This window comes from Homalodisca vitripennis, unplaced genomic scaffold, assembly GCF_021130785.1.
Source record: "Homalodisca vitripennis isolate AUS2020 unplaced genomic scaffold, UT_GWSS_2.1 ScUCBcl_669;HRSCAF=3189, whole genome shotgun sequence".
Classification (NCBI taxonomy): domain Eukaryota; kingdom Metazoa; phylum Arthropoda; class Insecta; order Hemiptera; family Cicadellidae; genus Homalodisca; species Homalodisca vitripennis.
In genome coordinates, this window is record NW_025776937.1 from 338,638 (window position 1) to 365,300 (window position 26,663).

Sequence of the window (26,663 nt, forward strand, 5' to 3'; positions counted from 1 at the left end):
CAAGGCACATCATGTTGACCACCCTTGAGTCCTGAGAAAAATTTTTGAACTTGTAATGAGGGTTCTAAATACCAATGGTTAACACAAAAAATAGTTTGAAAATATTGACACCTGTTTTTATCCCGTTTCCAGATGTCCTTGTACAAGGCACTTCGGTCTCTACTCAGGTAAATGTCAATAATTATAAGACGCCACAAAAGAAAACTTTCTTTTTATTTATATAAATTAGATACGTTAGATGTAAGAATACAGTATTAATAGAGCAGAACACAATAGTTTTTGAATTCTTAGTTCTAAAATTACTAAGCAGAATGATATTTTCTAAAACAATTTCTACCCTCAATGAGACATAAGAAAACATTGCACTGAATACAGAACACGTGACATCATTTTGCAGTTTTTCTGAGCACATCGTTTCTGTACACTTGCTACCTCTGGGAGATGATCAGCTCCTTGAGTTCGACGCCGAAGAGATGGATCTTCAACGGTTCTACGATCAGTTAAATTAAGGGATGGCTTTCTCCATGCTCTCCATTGTTTTCTATTTGAACTCCAGCCTTAGTACAAGTACCATCGTTATTTTCAATCAGTGTCTGTCCGAATTCAAGTTTAAAAGTTCGGTACTGTGGAATTAACCTAGTAGGAGTATTGAGCATCTGTTTCGTTTGACGCATTTGAAGCCAAGCATTAGACATTGATAAATCAAAAAAATGTAAAATACATCGAACTGTCCACTTTTTGGCCCTAGCTCGAAAGGGGCAGTATGCCATCATACGGTCGGCTAGATCGACTCCTCCCATATTCCGATTGTATGAATGTATAACCTTGGGCTGATCAATATTTATAAACTGCTTTTGGCTTTTAGACCATCTCCGTACTTCAAAAATTGGATCTTTGGCCTCTTCAGTGGACAGCATTGTTACAGTATTGTTATCCAACCATTTAGTTACAGCCATGATTCCGTCTTGTCTCACAGTCACTAAGCTTTCACCTCTAGAATTGTTCTTCTTAAAAGATTTATCATCAGGGAGATCTGTGGTTGGGGGAATCCTGTCTTTTCGTATTGTTTCTGAGCACCTAATGCCACATTTGTAAAGTTCATCAGCCAGTCTGACTGCAGTAAAAAATCTATCAATGTACACCACATGTCCTGGAACGAGTGATCTAGGAGAGTCAGGTGTAGCACTGCATTTTCACACTGCCAAAATTCGTGCAATGATTCATTAGGGGTATGTCTTAGGCCCTGCATATACTGTAAAGTCACATACAATTCCATTAGGATTTGCTAAAACATATACTTTTAGACCAACAGGGTTTGGCTTGTTTGGTACGTATTGCTTTGAAAGGCAAAACCCTGTAAAAGGTACCATCATTTCATCAACACAAACTTCTCGTTCCCTTTTTTATTTCATACATCCTTCAAGAATTATATCAAGAAAAGGTCTCACCTTCCAAAGCCTGTCACCTTTTTTTTTGTTCCTCAGAAATATCATGGTCAAAAACCACTTTTAATGAGCATCGAATTTTAAAACAATCTGTCTTTGATCATGGCATCAGCAACTAGAGGCACTCTCCACATCTTTTCCCAATACATTCTAATCTTAGGCAACTGGAGAGCTGGCATCACAAAATTAATCCCTAACCATACTTTAAGCTCTGAAAGTTTCAATTTTAATTATTTACCCGTTTTTAAAAGGTAGTTTTGATTACTTTTCTCAACAATGATGGGCAGTATTTCATCATCATAGTATTGCTGTACATACTCCTCTGCATCCCAATCTGTAGAATCTATGGGTAAGTACGCAGGCTGGACAAGCGTGAATGTTTCAGGAGCGAACACTTGCATTGCCCAAGGTACACCTAGCTGAACATCTTTCTTCTGTTTCTTTAGCAGTATCTTCTTACGTGAATCGGTTTTAGATTTCTTCTTTGCCTAAATAAATCACATTAGCATATTAATCACCAAATAAAAACATTTAGGACTTTATAAATATATTTTGATTCTATTTAATTTTCAATCTTTTTATGCAGTAAATAAGCTATGAAGCAATCAGAATCATCTAGGTTGAAGTCTTCAAACCTCTTTCTCTTCACTGAAAAAAGTTGTAAAATATAAAATTTGTGCTGTAATTGGGATAGATAGATATTTTTACTTGATTATTTTCGTAAATTTAAGGTCAAATTTTTATTTTATTTATTTCAAAATAAATCAAAATATCAAATTTCTTGCTCCAACAGTTGTAGTTATTGACAGAAGTAAGTAAGACCCAAGTCAAGCCACTGAATAAAATGGTGATTTTAGTTTGTAGACCTAAGTGCCTCAGTCAAGGTACTCTAAGAATGCCTCACTCTGGTTATATGAAACATAAAGCTAACACCATTATAATAACTTTAATTGATAGATTGGTCCTTAAACATGTAATTTGTGAAGAAATATCAATTAAATAATTATGAATACTGTCTTACCTGAGCGTGTAACACAAGCAGTTTTTTCTGGAGGGCTGTCCATCTTTGAGACTGCATGGACAAGCAACGTCGAATCACTTACGCCAAAAAATAAAAACTTAAATATCTCAAAAACGGTTTGGAGTTAGCTTACGCCAATTTGAGAGTTTGGAAAGACACTAAAGGAAGAGCAAAATACGTTTCTAACTCAAAATCGTCATTTTGTCACTTACGCTCTTTTGTGAGTTGACCGGCGATATGAGTGGTGAATATAGTTCCAATGCCATTTATGACCTGATGCAGCATTTCATCCTCGGTCATAGAGACGGTGCGGTCTGCACGCTACAAAGTGTGGCCATCCTTGTCGCCTTCATCGTAAGACATACGTTGCAACACATGTCTTGTCTCCACTTCCTGCATCAAAAGCCCCTTCGTCGTTTACAGCGAGGCCCATTTTCATGTCGCTAATTTGACGCTCGATTTCATGAGATATCATAAATTCTGTCGTATCATTGATGGTCGGCATGAGTCTGTAATTAATATACTGTGATGGTCATAAGCCAGATTGTGCCCGTTGACTACTTAGAGCTTCTACAGTTGTGTAATTTTTTTTATACAAGCTTAGAATCGAAAGTAAAGCCCCAGGTGGTTTGCAAATTCACGATGGATGGCTAAGGCTATTTAGTCTCAAAATATATTTATTTAAGTATCAGTTTACCTTTACATCTAAAGAAAAGAAAGGGATCACTGAGGATTGGATTGGCACTTTTTGATTCCCGCGTCAAGATCAAAACTAAAATTGTGATGGTTAACATCCTACAGCGCCCACTAAAGCCTAAGGCCCTTAAGAGACTAGAGGGTAAACCATTTAACCATGAGAGTTATCTCGAAACATACGTTACACAACGGACATAGGAACTGTTCGACGTCCTACTTACAAATAGTAAAGAAAAGGCATCTTCTTTCCTTTGTAAGGACCCTGTGTTGTGGCCTACTGATCCGAACTTTATTGATTTTAAAGAGAAAGCACAGAACATTAAAGTAGTGAACGACTGTGCCGAAAGTGGGATTCCACTGACACAAAAATTCAATATCATTATAGAAATAACGAAAGATGAACAGTTTCAATACCTTCTTCAGTTTGAACAGCTACACAGAATACAGTTTCCAACGACAAAGAAGGCAACGCTGATAGCTTATATTGTTAGTAAGCAGGAATAAACTCGAAACTTTACATGTATGGAGATATATTGATTATTTTAATAAATTAAGTTGTTTTTGTACCTAAGTATTGATGTTTTAATAAAAATTCAATTTTATTCTTTAAAGTTAAATCATAGGGACCCTTAAATTTGCCTAAAATTTGTTTCTTTATTATATAATACCAAATAGAACAACATTTTTTTTGGACCACCTAATCAGTAGTGTGAATAAAAACTAGATGTAGCTAAATCTTCCTTTTTTTAGATGTATCAGTTTTCTGTGAATAAAAAAACTAAATTCTAGTACGGTTAGATACATCCCAACTTTCCCGGACGACCTAGATTTAACTGTTGAATAAAGAGTTAAGTCTAACTTTTTTATTGAGATGTATCTAGGAATTTTTAATACTTGGAGGGGCTTGCTAGCATTTTCGTAGTGTGTTTTTCAGTTGTCATGGCGGTGTTCGTACCTGTTCGTCGCGAGAGAAATTATCGAGTTCGTAAAGATGTGTCACAATGTAAGGACTTACTGCGTTTTGAAAGTGAAAATGTAGACTTTCTAGCAGCAGAGTTTTTGCCGGTTACAGAGTAGACACGTGGGGGAGCTCTTTCTTCCCGGAAACGGAAATTCTACTGCGGTCTGTGGGCGATCCTGGTAACCAGAGTTGAGTGGCAGAGGATTTTGGAGTTGAACGAAGTACGGTATGTAAAACCGTTAACTATGTAATGGATCGAATAGTGTTAAAAGCAAATGACTGGATTAAGTTCCCATCAACAATTCAACAGATTAATAATGCAAAGGTTCAGTGACAAAGAAGTTTCCAATTGCCTACCGTTATTGGGACATGCGTTGGTACCCTAATAACTGACCAACTTTCAGTAAGTGCCGGTGTTGTAGGTGTGCCAGGGAAAACACTGTATAGGCCTACATTCCCACGCATTCACTCTCCTCCTCTTTGGGGCGAGTCGAACGTAAAACAATAAATAAATACTCATATACAATGAGTAATTCTTTTATCTTATTTATATAATTTTTTTAATTAATTTATTTTATTTTACATCATAAATAAATAAGGTAGGAATAGGATGAAGGTAAGGAAAATATTTGTTATTTGTAGTCTGTTTTCTATTTGCAGGTTTTGCAGCTCCAACTGCTTCAACAAAACTAATCTCTGAAGTTGTGGTAGAGATAATTCTTTCGTTTCATCAGTTTCGTATTTATTAATACTTTTTACTCCTGCACGTACGTATGTTAAGGAAGTGGATTTCAATGTCGATGAAGCGGATGAATTGCCGCCAGTACTTGTACCTTCGTCATCATTTGGAACTACAAGTGATTAACGATTCACAATTCCAACTGAAGTGGCCCCCGGTACTTTTTTGAAAACTGGATTTTCTTCCTACGAAAGCAGTAATAATAAATCCTTTTCCCAATCTTTTAGTTTTATAGGCTTGTTTCCAGTTTCTTTCAGGTCACTCTTTTTCTTAATGTGGCTTCTCATGTTTATTAATAGCTTGTTAAGCTGTGCAATATTGAACTGCTTCCCAGTTCCTCTTGAGTATTCTTCAGCAATGATATCCCAAGCTCTCTTCTTTTCTTCAACAACTTTTGGGATTCGGCTCTTCTCGAAAACAACATGTTCTGAAAGGAGATTCACAAAAAACTGTTTGTTTGCTGATGGTTTATTGTCCAAATCTTCACATTCACTTTCACTAGAGAACATGTCTAGTGATTTATTTGTGACCACACTAAACAAACAAACGCAGGCTGCAACTGATGGGTGAGTGATGACCTGAGACTGAACTGAACTCAGTGTGGACTGTGTAGCAGAGTGGTTGTGTGAGGTGGGGTGGGAGGGAGGAGTACAGACAGGCGGCAACATGCTTGTGGCCGAATGTCTGATATCTACGTCACATCCGCAGCAAAAACCAAGATGTATCTAGCCCATTAGATGTATCTAGCCTAGTAAAATCTACTGTTGTCCGGAAACTTTCCAGGACAAAGTAAGATACATCTATCTAGACTTAGCTTTATCTTATTCACACTAAAAGTAGATTCTACATAGTTTTTATTCAGTTTACTCAACATATATATCCATGTAACAAACGAAGATGTTCGATTTGTAAAATGTTAGCCAAACTCGTCAAACTTCACTAGTGGCAAACACAAGCAAGACATATCCTATAATTGGCAACTGGTATTGTGAATATAAAATGTGATTTATCAATCTGAAATGGGAAAACAAGCTAGCATACTCGTAAACCAAACCCGTATTGACCACCTTGTATCTCAATCCATAAGACGCATTTTCGTGGGAAGAACAAGGAGTACCTTAATTTATCACATTTGTGCGGAAGAATAGCATATACACTACATGGACGTTTGAATCCTATATCCTTACGTTTGTAAATTTCAAAAATACCCTCTAGTTCATCCTGTTATCTACGTCGCGTCGGTTAGAAAGAGTTTAGAGAAAAAGAAATGCCAGTTGAAGGTTTGCTCAAGTGCAATAGTCCCTCTAAAAGATCTTTATCACCCAGTTCTTCCCGCGCTAATGAATAACAAGTTAAAGGGAGATCAGCGCTAGCTTTAGGAACAATTTACTAGTCACATGTTGAAGCTATGATTATGGAATTGGACATATGAGATGACAAGGTTCTAACTGCACATACAACCTTTTTAAACTAAACAATATAGAACAGTGGTTAACTATGGTTATTTCAAGGTTGTAAGAAAACAACTTACGTTAAAATCTTATTTTAATCACACTTAATATAAATATTGTTACACAATGTGATTATTCATGTCTAGGTGTTCATTTCATGGAATATGGCTATGTAAAACTGCCTATCTTGAAGAGGCATGAAGGGTAAAGCTGCTTTCAAGTATTTCTTTCTTTGCTCAGAGATCTCTCCTTTAAACTTTAGTAGTTTGGGTCTGAAGTCCAAAACAGACGTACCATTCCCTGATAAAGGCGATTTAGTTTTAATCTTTCTTGATGGTGTAGCGTCGTACTTGATGTTAGCACAGTTAACTGGCTCGTAATGGCCGTGACCTTGTTTTAAACAATATGACATGAAGTATTTGTGAATGTTCCAAGTAAGCTACTTTATTATATGGTATAATAAAGTAGCTAAGAAGTTTAGCTGTGATTACATAATCTTTAAAGTCACTAGGTTTTAATATAATTATTCGGTAAGGATTGTATAGATTTATTTGCATCCGTAGCCAAATCACTCTAATTAGGAGTAGAATTCAGTTTTTAACATAGTCCTTTCTATGGAACTTTTTACACAATCAACCTCTATGTCCTGGTAAAGAATATTTAATTTACAAAAATGTAATGGAAGGGTCGTCTCGTAAACAGTCTAAAATAGGGTTAGACATGATAGAATGAGGAACACAAGAGTCGGACGAAACAGTTAACTCTGTTAAATCGTTCTCATCAACCAACAATCCAAAATTCTTCTAAATGCACTGGCTAAGTCATTACCAGAACGGCCAGCATAACTTTCATACCAAAGTGAACAATACGCTGTTTTTGTTACTTAAAAGTATGCGGTTAGATTGTACACATTTAGTTTTCTAAGATAATATAAGGACCTTAATTCAGAATGAGGGGTAAGTATTACATTTTGTAGGTCAAAAGGGAGAATTGGGGTACTCTTTCCTCTTTTTCTTTCTTTCAGGCGTTTCTCGTTTCAGTTTTAAAAACCTGGTGTCTTTTATAATCTTCATTTAGGTCTTCAGTTAAAGTGTCGGTGTGGCGCGCTACTTTAAACAAAGTTCTCAGCGATCTGATTTGGGCACATGAAATCCTAAATGGAATTCCGTTGCAAAAATGTTGCAGTAAAAAGATTTTTTAACTGGATTGATACCTTCAACTTTACACTTTTCGGCATATAGGTTATACATTTTCGAAACACTGAGGTATGCTCCTAGATAAATTCTCTTTGTGTTCGCCCTACAATAGTGCGATTGGATTGCATGGAATGACTTAATATGGTCTCTTGCCGAATCAGCGTCTCCTTCTGGCTTACGTCTACTATGTAAAGCTGTGTTTGTTACAAAATCCTTATTATTGTGTGCTGTATATACTAGTTTCTGCGATATTCCTAATGTTGATAAGGAAATGTTTTACAGTCTTGTACTATTTCACATTTGATGGTAAAAAAGTATTTGAAGGAGTATTGCCTTCTTCATTTTTAAAAGTCTGAATCATAAGACTCAAGATCTTCATCTGAACTATGTAAATTTCCTACTTGAAAAATGTTTCTCTTAGGTCTTGTTGTCATAAGACGCTCACTAGTGCTAATAATGAAATTTCGTTTTTCTGTTAAAGATAGCAAAGAATAAAAAGATTCATAAACAGATGTACGCTCATCTTCCGATATTTTGTTTGGCACCTATATTTGCTTTGAACTTGACAGTCTTTAACGGTTTTAACTAATTTGGGCTCCACACTTTTTCTATTTCTGCTTAGATAAGATTTACTAAACTGATGTGATTTATACAACACTAACTAAGTAACACAAATATTTTGAAATTGTATCCCCAAATCAATGAGGAGCTTGTGTTTGTGTGAAATAATGTATAGAATAATCTTACAAACAATTAACTTGGGCGTTTTAAATTGACAGATTTAGTTGATCATCTAGTGTTTTATTTGGTAGTTCATCTGCTGGTTCACCGAGTTGTTCAAGACATTCAATTCCTTCCAGGTCGTTTTCATGGGGTGTAGATGGTCTAGCACATACCAAATTTGTTTGCAATACCTTCCTGCCATAAATAACAATAACCTTTTCTTTGTGAAGTATCCTTATTAGAAATGTCAGCTATTGTAAATTATGTGTTCCATTACTGAATTTACTAATGCATCTTCAGTTTTCTTCCGTTTCCCATGCTTTCCTCTTGAGTCTCCCCCAGTAAAACCATTAACATCACTCTTTTTCATGACAGTAGATATAAAATTGTTAGAAGTAGCAAATGTAGATTTAAACATTAATTTACAAACTCTCTCTCTTCTACCATCTATCTAAAGATAAAACGATGCGTTGCGTTTACGAGCAGTAAGTGGTCGCTCATTATTGTTACTGGAAAAAGAAATGAGTTTTGATATGTAATCTCTTTTTCTTGTAATTTCACATAGATTGAAAATTTATCAAAGATTGTCTTTCTACATGCATTTGAAAATTTAAAATTACACTTTAAAATGCATTTGTCAGTACATGATACGCCTAAAACCTTAGGTCCATGATCTTTACCAAGTCTGATACATACGCCAAACCAGAATTAACTTTTGTTTCTTTATATTTCGTGACCAGTTTTCCACGTTCCTTAAACGCTTTCTGGTTAGCTTTTTATTCAGGCCTATTGTGTTTTACCTTGGATTTTCATCTGACTGCACATTAGGTAAATCTTGCTGGAGGCTTCCATTAATTGCACTACTGTCAGATTCTGAGCTTGGGACATATTCTGGATCTCTGTCACTGTCGTAAAAAAGATCATCGACTAAATGAAAATCATCCAGGTTGTCATAATTTTGGTAATCTAATTCATTGTCTACTTGGAATGGTTGTAAAACTGTTAAGTCTGTACTTCTCAAACTGTAATCATGATCATTTTTTACTGGGGCAGGTAATTTGTTCAGTAGGTGTTGATTGATCAACGGAGCTGTTGCTTAGAATAAATTCATCCAGTTCTGCTAATCCGAGCTTATTGTCTCCTTGTATGGATACTATAGTATTGCATGGCGGCTTATCTATACACTGCACAGCACATTTACCAGGTATTTCAGGCAGTGTCTCACTTTGCTCTAAAGTCTCCGCAACGATATAATCACCACCATCCAGTGCTCCTGGTATGATTTCATCATCTGAAACATATAATGGAATTAGTTCCTATAAACGTAACTGAATAAAACATCATTAAATTATCAAACCTAATATATTAAATTGTAGTTGTCGTTAACAGTTACACAATAGGCTACATAAATTATTTTAATTTGTAATGATCCGCCTAAAAATAGTTTAAAATAAGTTGTTTCTGTAGGACTTGGTTAAGCTGATAGCGTAGGTTTTCAATAATTTTAGCTAATACTTTTTTCAAGTAAAACGGGAACTGTATAGTGAGCGTTCTTAATATGATTTATCAAATTATTCGATTATCTAGATTAATTGCGAGTCTCATAATATAAGCTTTAGGCCTAACACTCTGCACAGTTATTCTTAGCCTACATCTCTAATTCTTTTTCACAGTCAACATCACCGGGATGAAGGGTCGTTAAATTATATCCAATATCCTATTCTTCTAGATATATAGCCATGATGGGTAGGGGAGGGATATTTGATAGTATCCTATTTAAGGCGTACTATAGCTAAGGTCATCAATACTTAAATAATGCAGTGTAAATAATCAAATTCCCAATAGTTTATGCCTAGATCGGCTACCATATTTTGTTTTTATGCGTGTGTAGCCGATCTAACACAATCTTAATGCTACATTAAAATCTAAATCAAGTTATATTATTTTAGGTTATGTATCAGCTATAAGTGCAAGGTCAAAAGCACTTACCTTTCACAAATCTTACTTTTTATTAAATTTTTTTAATATTAATTTTTTTAAATTATTTTGTTATGGAAGAAAACATTGCACAAATTGTGCTAAGAAAACACTTTTATCATAGGAATAAACTAAACAGTATAATCTTAACCTTATCTCCACTAAAACAGCTGGTTTTCACTTCTTTAGGAAGTTCTTCAAAAAACTTGTGGTGGTGTACAAGAACTACTCTTGATTTACAGAGATCCATTAGGACTTTATATTTTAGCTCCGATATTGGTAGATGGATTTTGTAGGCCTTAACCTAAACCATTTTATTTTCCTCCACTGTACAACTTTACCAGATACAGTTTTATATCTTTGGGTATCTTTTTTGTGCTTGCCAATTCAGTCCAGTCAATAAAAGACTCATGATTAAGATACACAACTTTGTAAGGTTCCGGTGTCTTTCTTGCAGTCTGGCAAATAATACCCCATTCAGAAGGCACATTAACCTGTATGTTTTTAAACCCTTTCTATGTTAGAGTGCATCGCATCACCCTCTTGTGAATGGCCTGGTTCATAAAACACATGATCTATAACTTGACAACTTGTTAGTGGCACAGCATGCAAAAGTGCAGTAAACAAAATACTGGTTTAGGTATTGACTACCACAACTATCACTTAAGAAAAAGAATTCTTCTATGTTTGGGTGGTCTTTAATATAATTGAAGATACATGTTCCTATCTCTGTTGAGCCTCTGTTTCCTTCAGTCTCATTCCACAAGTTTCATGTTCCTTCTTTGGATGTAAGATCAAATTCTGTTAAATTATACACGGCCAGTTTTATTTTATAAAAGATATAAGACACTTGGCCTTTAGGACATTCAAGAATTGCCTGAAGATCAAAATTAGCAACAGTTTTTTCCCATTTCTATCTTTACACTCATTAATTTTTTTCTTTTTTTATTTCACCAACTCTCTCTTTGTTTTTCAAATGTTTATTATGTTGGTCTTTCTCTTCTCAGCTTCTTTCTCTTCAACAGACAATGATTCGTAATGATTGCAGATGTTGCAGTGGTCTTTTTTTTAGGTTTATGAAACCTAAGATTACCATACGAGTGAAAGTAAACTTTGTACTGTGATTTTGACACAGGCTTTATCAGTCACTTCATAGTTTCCGAGTCAGAGTTTTCATTTTCAACCGTTATTGCTAAGTTATCTTCTTTACATTTTTCCTCATAAAGAGTATACAATTTTTCAATATTTAACTGAGAGGATAAATAAAGCTTATTGCTCGATTTCCTTCAGTAGTGTGATTCCACTGTAGGAAATGAGAGGATGTGCTTACGAGCATGTTCTTCAATCCATGCAGGAATATTGTTGGCAGATGATTGTTTACCCCTCCCATCTACTGACACAATCCCAACATCATTCTTTTTTCTAGACTGACTCTTACAAACTTTTCAGTTATTGACCATTCTGGGTATGACGTTAAACTGCCTCTTCCCACCTAACCATTTCCTAATTCCTACCAAATCCCCCTCCGGGGTCTTATAAGTACCCGTCCTCTGACCGTTCCAGTACATGGCTCGCTGGGAGAGCTTAAGCCGGTGCTAGATGCCCTATCTGGTGACGGTGAGAGCTGATGTGAGCTTGTCCTTGGTCAGGAAGTGTTCAGTAGGCAGGGGTGTCGGAGCTCCTGTTGCCACGTGCTACGAGTCCAAGTTGTGCGCGTATTCCCGACTTGGTAAACGCTGGAAACCGGGCCTCGGGAAACTGAGGTAGGGTTGTCCCCCAAGCTACGGTCTGTGGGACACCCGAGGGCATGCCCGCTCCTGGTGAATCGGCCCGCAGTCCTAAACACGATGCGCTGGTGACATTATCTATGGAAATCCAAACCACATCACCCTTAGGGCAAGAATTCGGGGGAAGAGATCTTGGAACTATCTTGGTGGAGACTGCGAACTACATCCAAGCCAAGAAATTCCTTCAGATGACGAGTTTTTTCGATCAGGTGGAAGTCGTCGTTCAACCGCACTCCTCACTGAACACCTCCAAGGGGATCGTCTTCTGCCGTGACCTGATGGAGTGTAGTGAGGAAGAAATTAAGGATGAGCTGCAATGTGAAATGGTAACCGATGTGGTCAGGGTGCTACGGACGGAGAATGGGAGAAAGGTTCCTACTCCTGGTCTAATTCTGACATTTGCATTTCCCCAACCCCCAAAAACTATTAAGGCTGGACAATTATCCCTGACGATACGGCCTTACTTCAAAAATCCGGAGCGGTGTTTCCGTTGTCAGAGATTCGGGCACTCTACTAAGACGTGCTCGGGCCCTGAGACATGTTCCCGTTGCGGCGATGAAGGCCACCAAGAAGACGGATGCAACAACGACGTCAGATGCGTGAACTGCAAGGTTAAACACCAGCGACCTCTAAGGAATGCAGAGTTTACTTAGAGGAAAAGGAAGTTTTGAAGATTGTTACTCTAAACAAACTTTCCTTTAGCAAAGCCCGCAAAGAGTATAGGAGAAGAATCGCTCCAACCCCTCAAAAGCGAGTCTCTTACTCCGAAGCTGCTTCAGCCCCAGTCCAATCCGCACAGTGCCCGTCAAATGTACCGCCTTGGAGGGTATGGTACTCAATTTAACAGAGCAGGTTGCCGCTTTGGTTAACCAGCTTGCAGCCGGTACCGGATAACATCCGTTGGCATCCACCAGTAATCCTTCCCAAGCAGTCCGCACACCCCATACTAAGTCCAACACACAGATTTAAAAAAGAACATACAGACAAAATCAGAAAATAGATCCAAATTCCTAGTGAAAAAGACTAATCCATCCTCGTCCAGATCCTCCAAATTATCACTTGATGATGATATGGTTGAGGACCCTTTGGAGATGCAGACAAACTTCCAAACTGTTCATGGTAACTTCCGTCCTGTATCTAAACAACAAAAAATTACGATGAACTAGCACAAAATAAAATATATAATATAATATAAAATGCTGTTACAATGGAATATTAATGGTTTGAGAAGCCACTTTGAAGACTTAAAATTACTTATAAAGACAAGAAAACCTAAATTTATTTGCCTACAAGAGACTAAATTGTCTCCTCATACTCATTTCAAACAAAACGGTTATAACATCTTTCGCCTAGATCATCACCAACGAATTGCCTGTGGACGTGTGGCTATTCTAGCAGATTCTTCTGTTAGTGCTAGAGCCTTGAACATCGTCACAAACCTCCAGGCTGTAGCAGTTTCAATTGACGTTCCTTTTAAATTAACCATCTGCTCCATATATATTCCACCTTCCCCTTTTGATTTATCTCTTGATGATCTACGTGATCTCTACAGCCAACTCCCGTCTCCTTTCCTGATGATTGGTGATTTCAATGCACACCCCGTCCTGGGTATGACGTTAAACTGCCCACTCCCACCAAACCATTCCCCCAATTCCTACCCATTCCCCCAATTCCTACCCAATCCCTTAAACTGCCTACCCTGTGTCCCTTCTCTTCGCACCAGGGTCTATTCTATGGTCTGCATTTCTTCTTTCTTTGTGCAGCCCTCGTTTTATCTTACTTCTTTCCTATCCATGTTCTATCTTCTTTTTCTATTTTTCTCCGTAGGTGAGCGGCCTGCCCGGACGCTTTAAGGTTGGCGACCTTTCGTACCCCTGAGCTGGTGCCAGACTATTGTCCGAACCTGGCTCCTCACCCTATCTAACCGAAAACTCCTAATCCTGTCCCGACTGGGTCGTGTTGTTGTTTGCTGGGAGTGCCGGAACTGCTGCACAGATCCTCGAGCATGCCCGTGTTCGGGGCTGTGTGGTAGCAGAAGGCTGATGTGAGCTAGCTCTGCCGAGGCATAACAATATACATGAACCCTGGTGCCAGCCACTTCGGTCCCTGGTCAGGAAGTGAGTAATGGACAGATATGTCGGAGATTTCTGTTGCCACGTGCGAGCCCGAGCCGTGCGTGAATTCCCGGCTCGGTTAAACGAGATAACACCGGGCCCCGGGGAACTGGGGTAGGGCTGCCTGCCAAGCTACGGCTGACAGGTACCCTAGGGTATACCCGTTCCCGGTGTCTCGGCCTGCACCTTTACTCACGATGCGCTGGTAAACTACTAATTATGGATGTGGGCAATGAACCTAAACTCTATGGGCAAAACACACACCGAGTAGTAGAAAGAGAATCAATTAATGATTTAGACAAAAAACGTCCCCACTCTTCAGAATCCGAAGATGGGGAAGAAATAAGTAAGCAGATAAACTAAGTAACACAAACAAACAGTATCTTCCTACGCCACTATTCCTTGTGTTTAAACACAAAAACGAGAGCGAAAATCTGTCCAAAGTAAGTCCTTTTGTGATCAACAAGGCATTAGTCGGAGCAGGCGGTTCGCTGTCATCGGTCAGGAAACTTCGTAACGGAACTCTCCTGGTTGAGGCGGTGAACGCTCTACAAGCTCAGAAGTTCCTCTCCATGAAGACTTTTTATGATCAGGTTGATATCACTGTACAGCCTCATGAGTCCCTAAATTACAGTAAAGGAATAGTTTTCAGTCGCGAGATGTTGTGTTGCTCAGAACGGAACTGAAGGAAGAGTTAAAGGATTCTCTCGTCACTGATGTGGTGAGAATAACGAGGGTCGAGAATGGTGTACCAACACCCACACCTGGTCACATTTTGACCTTCGCCCTCCCTCACCCACCAGCCACGATTAGAGCAGGATACCTTTCTCTTCAAGTTAAACCTTACTTCAGAAATCCCCAAAGATGTTTCAGATGCCAGTGCTTCGGACATTCGAGCAAAACATGCACCGGCTTAGAGACATGTAGCCGATGTGGTCAAAGTGGCCACAATGACAAAGATTGCACAAGCGGAGAACAGAACTGTGTGAACTGTAAGGGCAAGCACTCTTCAAGCTCTCGCAGTTGCAAGATTTATTTGGAGGAGAAAGAGATATTAAAGTTAGTAACTGTCTTTTGGCGACGCCCAAAGGGAGTATAGGAGACGACTTGGACAAACTCCAAGAAAAGACATCTCCTACTCTCAGGCCGCTTCTGCTCCTCCAGCACAACCCGCACAGTGCTCCTCCTGCTCCGCTCTGGAGGGCATGGTGCGAGAACTCACTAAACAGGTCGCTGCCTTGGTGCAGCAGTTAAATGCCAAGGCCTTGCCGCAAACACAAGTACTTGATACTCTGTACTTTGATAACAGAGTAAATCACTTCAGCATTCTAACTAAAAATAATTTTCGGCATGGCATTGAAATTTATTTTTAACTTTGAATTTTTAATTTACTATCACAGAGTCTAGCATACATGTACTCATGAAAGAACGAAACTCAGTTAATATCTTATTCGTTTAGTGGAATGAAAGTAGATTGTTATGGAGGGTGGGGGTGGAATTTACTCCAATATTTATATACTGACTTAATTAAATACTTGTATAATAATAAACCTGTTATTAAGGTATTACTTCAGATATCCATATAATAAAAATATTCTGTCGTTTACATACGTTGTTGACCAAACTTTTAGCAATATATAAACCACTAAAGTGCATAAATTCGAATTATTTTACTACAAAGCTTATCTCTTACTTTGGTAATTGTGTTATTGGCTATTCCCCATAGATTAATTTCATTCCTGAATTTACTTTTTTAACCTCTATTAGTTATATATTGTTTATTTGGTCATATTACAGTTTAATTATTAGTAATTTAAACATATAAAAAATGCACCTTCAATTTGATATTTTGAAATAACGGCCTCGAGTGAAATCTTCTTTCCATGAACTCAGCTGGAAGGAATATTTTTCTGTATTCTTCTATAAGTAGTTGTCTTTAAGGTTTAGTTAATAATATATATATATATATATATATATATATATATATATATACTAATCCTAATTAATATGTATCTTTAAGGCCTAGTACATACCGAAAGCAACCGATGATAGCAACTCAACTCAGTAAACTGGAGTTTCTTCAAGGTTTACACCACGTACACATACACAAGAAACCCGAGTTGACATGTTTTCCAGTCACTTGTACCGATGTCTTCGTCCGAGGAGGAGGCAGTACTTCTATATGTGCTTAGAAATCGGAATAAAAGTTACATAGACGGTTAAGTGTGCATCCATATAATACTAGCAATCTACACAGTAGCCTTAAAAAAATGTCTTAAAATGTCTTAAAAAAATTGGGAAAATATCCCGAAAAGTTTTTCAAATATACAGGCTAGCTTTGATTTTTTGCTGGATTTAGTAACCCCTCTACTGCTGAGAAAAGATACTAACTACAGAACCGCAATTGGTGTCGGCGAAAGATTAACAATCACATTAAGGTAAGTTCGATGAAATGTATTTATTTGTTAAAGTTATACAATATTTCACTCAAAAGACTATGATGTCATTTAATGTGTGCCGAATGCATTAGTCAAGGTTTTGAAAACGTAATCTTCGTTCTCTTGGCCAGGATTTCCCGAAGAAATGTTATTAGTCAGCACACTGGGTGATCGTGAGGACTGTAGTGATGAGCTTGAATACTTATCGTGCGTTTGCATATGACCAGGACTATCATCTACAACTTCATCGATCAAACTAAAAATTCTTCTTTTGAAAGTTCGTTTCTGCCGTGAATTCATTTCCTTCATATCTTTTTTAAGACTCAACAGAAAAAGTTCGTCTGACTTATCTTAATTGTCAGCTATCGGAACCAATTTGTCTTTAGCAGGCTTCATTGATTTTGCTTTAAAATAACCATAGCTTCATCCAACGGTGTGGTCGGCTTCCTTTTGCCCAACTGTCTTCCGGCCCAACTGTCTTCCGGAACTGTGATATGCTGTTATTAGCGGGTTCAGGTACCTTTTGCACTGCCTCTTGGGGCATCATCCACTTCATTAATACTGTTATCAGCTGCTGCTTCTTCTTCTACAAGAGTTTGTTGTTGGTCATCAGGTTCAGGAGGTGGTGGTAGATTGCTTCCAATGTTTTTAGAATTACCTTTTAAAATAGGCACAAGATATTGCAGCACATCAGCCAAGTAGTAGTCCTTTTTTTGAAGAACCTCCGGCTCCCGGTCACTGGTATTGTGAAAAGATGTCTTCTAAATACCGTCCTGATATTTTTCCATTTTCCTTGCATTGCTTCACTAAAAAAAGCAAAAAAAACCTTTAACTTCATATAAGCATAGAATAAACAAAACAGAAACGCTTATGGAAAATGCACGTTGACTCATATTTGAAACGGTTTTAATAACATTTTCTTATTAGCGAATTTTCGTAGTACAAATGAGCTATTAATTTATATTAAGCTGAAGAAGTAGTAGGCCTACGACCAATTTTAAAAGTAGTTTGAATTGGCCTTATATTGGCGCCGAACCCATGTACCAAAAAACCCTCTTCAACCGGCCCTGCAAATGTTTGTAAATGTTTCAGGTTTGTGAGGGATGTAGCTATCATCAACTAGCTTACGACTTCTTTAGAGGTGTATCTACAATAGCAGCTATCGTTCCTGAAACATGTGAAGCTATCTGGTCTGCATTACAACCTCTTTTCATGCCAGTACCCGACAGAAATCAATGGGATACTATTGCTGGAAGATATGAAGAACTATGGAATCTGCCTAACTGTCTAGGGCCAATAGACGGCAAGCACATTCGTATCAGATCCTTTGATCATTCTGGTTTAAATTAGTAAATTTATAAGCATTTTTTCAACTGTGTTGATGGCTTGCGCAGACGCTGATGGGACATTTATAAGTATTGATGTAGGATACCCCGGAAGAAATAACGATGCAGGAGTTTTTCACTCGTCGACATTGGGTAAATGGGTAAAACAAAATAGCCTAGACTTCCCTCCTCCAAGAGTACTTCCAAGCATGAAGTTTAGAGTGTGGGAAAAACCAATACAGTGCAAACCTGGGGAACTTAAAAATATTATTCAAGCTGTATGTGTGCTGCACAACTTTATCAAAGCAAGAGACGGGATAGCAAGCTGTCCTGAGCAATTTGAGTACACTAGGCCACGCCTAACATGTGTCGACAACTTCCGCCGCTCAAGAAAGCAGAGCTACTTAATAAGGGACAGAATCGCACGTTATTTCGTTGAATCTAACCCAATACCGTACCAGTGGGACTAAGCCATCTAAGTTCCAGTGAACAACGTGACAATCGATACCTACATATCACCCAGTGCAAGATTTTGTTTTATACATTTTTGATGGGTGTGATTTCCAGTAGTGAATAAACTTGTAAATAACAGTTTTAGGCAAAATACTGTATTTTATATGCTTATCAAGAATAAAAAACTGTATTAAAACTATTATAGAAATTGACAAATTGCTTATATTTTTATCTTACCTGTGAGTTTAAACTCATCTGCCACAGCTTGCCAAACTTTGTCTGTCACCTCTCTGTTACTGTATGATTTGTTTCAATGGTCATACAAACAATCAAACTGTTCAATGAACTGTGCAAATTTAACATTTTCTAGTTGTTCAGCAGCCATAGTTACGTACGGTCTGCGCTACACAAGAGCAACTGCGCAACTGACATGAGTTTACAGCACGTCGTAACTTGAGTTGCCTGCGTTGCTCAGTCAGGTAACCGTTGAATCACCGTCACGTCCCAGTCACTGTGGTATACGTACATAGACCCACTAAACTGCGTGTGTTATTCATTGGCAACTCAAGTTGCCGTTGCGTTGCTATCACCGGTTGCTTTCGGTATGTACTAGGGCTAAATTAACTTTGGAATCAAACAATACATAATATAAAAGCAATTACTTGTATAAAAATCCCTAATACGCTGTCATAGAAATATAAAAATATGATTTAAATTGAACATAGATTACAAATATAATGGGTAAAGCAACCTAAAATAATTCCAAGAGATTAAAAACATAATAAATAAAATAGTCTTGTTACCTTAGTAACGTGTGGTGATTTGGGTGGATACTTCCATAGAAACTGTTTTAATTTATATAATCCATATTTGAAAATAAAAATAATAGGACCAATCATGGTACATAAACAGGAAATTATTGTACGTTATGTATAACTCCTATTGTGTATTTTGAACAACCACAATAAGTAAAAAATACAATGCAAATTAAATTTCTTTTACGAAATATATAAATTCCAATTCTTTTGAACGAAACAACTAAAGAAAAGCATTACTGTTATAATCATACATTATGTTACTTTGCATACATATAACCAAAACATATAAAAATTAAACCGACTATTTTATTTCTACATGAATAGGAAATCTTTGCAAACTATGTTTTACAACTACAAGTTATCGTCAGTTTTTCATGTAACCCATCGCATATTCATTACGGCTAATTATATGACAGAAATGCTTAAATTATATTGAGCTATACTACATAAATAAAAAATTTCAAATGTATAAAATTATGTGGTATTACAGAAAGAACTGTAACACAGTCTGAAGAACAATATTCTTGAGATTATTGTTTGTTGAGCTAAGTGATGTGAATGTTAAGATATTATAAACCTGGTATAACAACGAAAAACAACATAAATTTGATAAGTTTGTAACTTCAACCACAAAGGTAGAAATCGTCCATGTGATTGATTTGAAACTCTTTACTATTGTTGCAAAGTAAGTAAAATTTACAGCTCTTGTTTCAAAATCCTTCTCATTCACAAAACAACTATAAAATTGTAGAAGAGGTAGTGTCATTGTAATTATGCCTAAAATGTATTGTATTATATATACACACATATCCCGTATTGAGTGCCCTAAATTTTACCAGGTTATACTATTGATAATAAAAGATGTTAGCCATATAATTTATATCCCTGTCTAGCTTAGTTTTCTGTTTGTCCATATTGGGGGTTTTAATTTCTAATAGTTTATATCTCAGTGGTGTTTTGTGATATCAAACTGAAACTATATAAGTTTAATGGTCTAAACCGTTACATGTTAAATATTCTTTAGTAATATTGACGACGTAACAAAAACTGTGGCCTTTTAACAATTTCAAAGCCTCAAAGCAAGTTCTATTTAGACTGCGTTTTGATATTGCATTAAATGTTACACAATGAAGGATTACAAAATCACTTTCGATTTTTCAAATAAACTGCAACTAATTTATTTAGAGCGTTAGAAAATAAACAAAGGAAGAGAAACATAAGTTGTATAAGTGTTAGTAATTTGTTACCAATACAATTACATTCTTCACATACGCAATGTAAGCTTAAGACTCTGATCAGTGAAATCATCCTTATTTTAGCATTCTCTTGTAAAAGAGCTGATTTCATTTAACATAAGATACTAGATAAAGGGTAAACTATTTGCCCTTATGATTTGTTTACCATCCACAACTGGTTATTACGTAACACTTTTTCTCAAGAATAGTTAGACCATTAAACAAACAGACCTTCAGTTCAATATCATAAACCGCCACTAATATATAAATCAGTGTTTTTTAAAAGGGCGGATTTTCTACAAACCATTTTTTTCGGAAAACTACAAAAAACTGTTTATACATGAGGCTATTTTATATTCATTATTTTTGTTAAATAATTTAAAAAGATGTATGCAAGAGTAACTTGTTAGTGCACTTAAACTTTTTTAACATTTTTTGTTAATTAATAAAAAATTTTTAAATTTTTAAAAAATCCGCCCTTTTAAAAATTCAAAAATTTTCTGGAAGGAAAATAAATTAAAACATTTTTAAATCACGTGTATGTAATTGAAAATAATGTTTTGATATGTCATAAATCAATATAATACATGAATATGAATTATTGAACTAAGCTAGTCATCAGTAAGCATCAAATCCAAGCATTTTATTCCGTTTCTTCCTCAAAGTCACTATCGGGGAGATTTTCACAAGCAGTGGTTGGCCAGGAGTACAAGTCGGTATAGGACTCATTAAATTCTTCAGGAATATATTCGCTGAATTTTTTTAATATCTTCCACCTTCGATTTTTTAAATGTAACCTGGCCACTTGGATAAGCCAAATTATTCACCTGCGGCACAGCACCAGTATGTTTGGCCATAAAATTGGTATGACAGACCAAACCATTTATATTGGTGAATCCCTTGATGTAGCCTTTTTTGTCATGCTCGTATACAAAATGAAATAGGTTACTAATAGAAAAGTGAACCTTTCTTTCTTTTGGAGTATTTTTACCCTTAGTTTCTGCAGAAATGCAAGAGCGTTTATAATGATTAGTGCTCCAAGATTTAAAATCAAAGAATTCAGTTGCATCTGATATTTCTTTTACAGTAAACTTTTCAGAGTTGGAGCTGCTATTAATAAGTTCCGTGAGTTGGTGGATATGGTAACGCCGGTCATGTGTTTTAAAACTCTAGAGATAATACCAAAATCTCTATCGCAGGGGAGGAAACTATGCCCTCTTATTGGGGAGAACTGTTCGACTTCATGAAACCTGCCACTGTCCGTCAAATATAAACAAAAACGTGATAGGGTTTGATTTTTGTTTTGTTCACTGCAGTTGTCACAAAACAACCGAAGTGTAGTATACTTAGGTGGAACTGAGCTTAAAAAATCATTTAAAAAAGTAGTGAATTCATTGGGCCCTTTCCTTCCTTGACCTTCATGGTACAAATATATGTGACTTTTTCCTTCCTTAATGTCGTTTACAGAAAACACATTGATTGACAGCTGTCTCATGTAATAAAGTTGTTGAACTGGAATTTTCGGTAAACTTATCGTCTTCATATAGTCAAAGGCTAATGCTAAAACATAATGCTTATAAACATCTAACTCAGCCTGTGCTGCCCTTTTAGCTACATGTGGGGAATTTATTTTCAGATGTAGTTCTTCACACTTACAACAAGTGTCCACTTGTGGGCTGCCAAAGCGAAAGTTAAAATTTGTTTTAAAATGTTTCCAGTAAAAGGAATTGCTCACTTTTACATCAGGATATCCTTCACAAAACAGCTGCCACATTGCCTTTATATTTAAATTGGCATCCAGGTAATACATTTTTTCCCCTGAGTAATGTGATTGCTTTAGTGGAAATGATCGTATGTGATCACTTACTAGATCATGAAAGTTTTGAGAAATACTGTGAGTAATACCTTTTCCTCTTTTATCTTCAGGAGTTTTTCCAATAATCTTAAGATTTCTGTCTTAAGATTCACCGTAATCGTTTTTCAGTAATACACAGGACGGATAAAAATGCATTGCAACATACCTGTACACGCTCATTGCCTAAAATTACATGGTATGAGAAGCTATTCGGCTGCTTTGGTTGCTCAACATTCTTTTGGTGTGGCACTCTTCCGTTGAACTTTCGTGACATCTACTATACCTTGAATATAAAGATCTTGTTCATCTTTGCTTTTTATGTTATAAAATTTTAAACAAGATATCCACACAGTTGGCCTCTCCAAAGTTGTCCAAACACCTTTTCTTGCACCTGAAAAAACAAACATTAATTTAGGCCTAGAAGCTATAATAAAATAAAGTTTCTATTAGAACGTACAACAATATTTTAAACAGTAATGGTGAAGGATTACTGAGTCAACTTCTTTTTTTCTCATGTTACAATACATTATTCTGTTAGTTTGTAGGAACAGAGAAACGCAAACGATTAAGCCAGAAAGATCCATACCGAGCAGGCGATCGTCAGATGATCAAAGTCTGCATGGCGCAGCGTTATCTTTCGGTATTGGTCTTAAAGTTAATCAATTTTGATAAAGAGATGATAGTGCAGCCATATATATTAAACTCTCGTCATATGTATAAATGCTTAGGCCTACTATGACAAGATTTTAACTGCTTAGAGAATAAAACATTTCATTATGGATTCTAGTAAGAGAACAACTATGCATATAAAATAACTGTAAATTGTAAACGTTAATGAGTCAGTTTACATATCATAGCTGCATAAAACAGGTATGGGCTACTAATGCATAACCTAGTCTTAGTATTACAGCTGGCAAAGACCTAGGCTTAGGCCAAGTATTCTGTAATATGAAATGCTACATATTTAAAGGCTCATCAAACATTTAATGAAAATATGAAAATGTACGATTTAAATGATCTAGATATATAGAAAAATTTTCCATACCTGCAAGTAAACTCAGGATGCTTTGGTGGAACTTTATTTCCCTTGTGATTTATGTATGATCGTCCCATTAAACGAGCTTGTTTGATCTTATTATGCTTGTATTCGGATGAGTTACTTTCTTTCCTTTTTCTGGGACTCGGAATAATAGGATCATCCATAGCAAAACTATTTAATATACAGCAAACAATGCGAACAAACACTACTACCCCTTATAGTAACTTACTGTGGCAAATAGAGGTTAGGTTCGTTGCAACAAAAACAACCAACCATCTGCTTGCTACAGCCACAGAGGAATATTTATTTTAAAGGGCTGATTTGAAGCAAATCCGCCCATTTAATAAAAACCATGATTTAACAGTTGGTTTACTTGTATAAGGAGATGGACATATAGGCGCCCTTTTAAAAGAAAATGATAAAGCTATCTTCAACGAACACAAAACATTAAAAATGTGAATTTGACCAAAAATTTAGAATCCGCACTTAAAAAAAAACACTGATTCATATACATTATTACAAACACCCTATACGGAAAGACATACAGATGGCTTAGATACATTATATGACAAATATTGTTATTTTCTACCTGTAGAATAGCTTGGTAAAATGTTGGTTAGTAATGGGACACTTTGTATATAAATATCATGACGAGTTTTCATCCTGTGCTCTTCAATTTTCTTTATATATTTTTATGGTAGAATATTTATATTCCCATTTTTATGTGAGACTTCGAACTATATTACAACTTTATTTAAATTTACATTATGAGTGAATGTTTGAGACCTTACACAAAACAAACACAAAAATCGACACAAAAACACTTTTTTGGTGTGTTTTTTAAATGGTTCCGCTATGCAAACTGTAAAATTACAAATTGTATACACAATTATTATGGAAATTAATAAATTTAAACGACTTAAAAATATAACATTGAATGCAAGGCTGAGCTATGTAGCTATTCAGATATAAAATTTAAGTTTGACTAATACTAAACATATGAAAGAGGAACTAGTCTCATAATGATACTTTCATAAAGGTACATTTGTAATCTTTCTATGTGTTTTTCCTATACACCGTTTTCTTAATATCTTATTGTTTACAAACGTTATGATTGAATCTGTTGATCGAGATTTAAAAACGTCCTTGGTGTTTGCAACTAGTACTCTTATGTCATTCCGAGGAATGGTTTGGTTTCTGATTATCTGTTCTCCAAACTCATGATAAATTGTAGATTTTTTCTCTTCAGTCCATTTCTTCCTCGAAATTTTGTTGTGTTTGTCATCAATTTTGGTTGGACTCTTGGATGAGCTACTGCTTTAGGTGACGTAACATTATCCTGATGAATATTTTTATCAGGAGTTTTACTTATACCGTTGGGATTTTCCTGCATAGTTAGGTTTCTTTCATTTGAAATTCGGTACTCTAATGGGTTGGTCATTTTGTGAAGGATAGGTAATACAATAAGCTTTTGTAAATACTTGTGGGCTTAGCTATTGTCTACTTCTATTAATCGAAGCCCGCTAATGGTTGGGGCCTGCTAATAGTCGGGGCCCCCTAATGGAAGGGACCACTTAATGGTCGGGGACTGCTAATGGATGGGGCCTGCTAATAGTCGGGACCCGCTAATTATCGGGGCCTCTTAATGATCGGGCCCCCTAATGGTGGGTGGGCTGCTAATGGTGGGGGCCCTCTATTAATCGGGGCCCTCGAATGGTCGTGGCCTGCTAATTGTCGGGGCCCTCTATTAGTCGCTAATAATTGGGGCTTGCTAATGGTCGGGACCCTTTATTAATCCTGGCCTGCTAATGGTCGGAGCCTGCTAGAGTTCAGAGTCCGCTAGAATATGGGGCCACTACAGCCTGGGGCTTGCTAGATCATGGGATCTCACAGAGGCATGGCTCTCCTAAAACTCGAGACCTGCTAAAGTTTAGAGCCTACTAGAGGTAGAATCCTGGCAGAGACTAGAGCCTGCCAGAGGGACTGGTGTAACCTGCTAGAGGTAGTAGTGTACTAGAGGTTTGGGCCTGCTAGAAGTCGGAGCCCGTTAGAAGGTGGGACACATTAGTATCCAATCCACACCTCTATAGCTAATTATAATACCCATGATAATTGATAACAGTCAAATGTTTCAGAAGTACACGATATCATTGAATTCTTTTAAGCGAACATTTAAAAACATAATTTTATATTAATTGTAACTAAATTAAGCCCATGGTTTTACAAACTTTATATGATTGAAACTGTTTTGGTTCTTTAAGGTTTCAAAACATTTCAACGTAGTCGTGACCTATACTAAAATGCTACCACAGAGTGTGATCTTATATAAATTTTTTGTACATTAAAAAATATACATTCAAATAAACTTACTTGTTCATCAGCTTTGGTAGGAGTTAATACTCTACCAACTCGCTTAAACACTTCTATTGATAATATTATTGTTAACTTTAATAGTATTTTTAAGTATTAAACTGTTAGAGTAGTAAACTTAATAGTATTTATAATAACTGAAATGAAGTTTTTAAGAAGTATATAAGTCTATAGCACTTTTGCTATCTTTAATTAAAATATCTAAGAAGACTAGATAAAAAATCCAAACTAATTAATTGGTATACTCCTGCCTTAGCAGAAACTAACTAGAATTTTGACCATTTATACGACAAACAAAAGTCTAACTTGACAGGGTCTATGCACTATCAGGCTGCATATAGTGTCTACTTAAAACAAAAAAGAATTACAGCAAGCAAAAACATTATCTACAGTTGTATATTAGGCAAGGCAGCGTCAAGGTGATAAGCAATAAATCTTCTCGAACTCATAATAGTGGGGTCAATCTTGATCCAGATGAATTAAATTACTTTTTCTTGGACTCTATTAATCAGTTATGCAAAGGAACGTATCCAAGCCCCTACAACCCAGAAGATTTTGTGGGAAGGAAATCAACTGTCATTCACATGGTCTAATATATCTTCATCGGATATAATTAAAACGGTTTCAATATTTTCAAACTCAAATTCTATGGATTACTATTGGCTTTTTAACTATATCAATAAAGAAACAATTCGTCTAATTAATGAACCACTTGCTCCTGTTTTCAACAAATGCTCCTATGAGGGATATTTCGCGCCATCACTCTAAATTTTAAAAATAATCTAAATTTTCAAAAAGGAGATAAAACCTCTACCAAAATTACAGATTTATTTCGATAATTCCCATATTTTCTAAAATATTTTAATCTTTAATGTAAAATCAATCAGCTTAGTTATTTTTTGACTAACAAAACTTACTTTCCACTTTCTGTTTATCATGTTAACACGGTTTTCACCAGGGTAAATCTATTACCTCTGCAGTACTTAATTTAATTAATTTATCTTTGGACGCTTTTAAAAG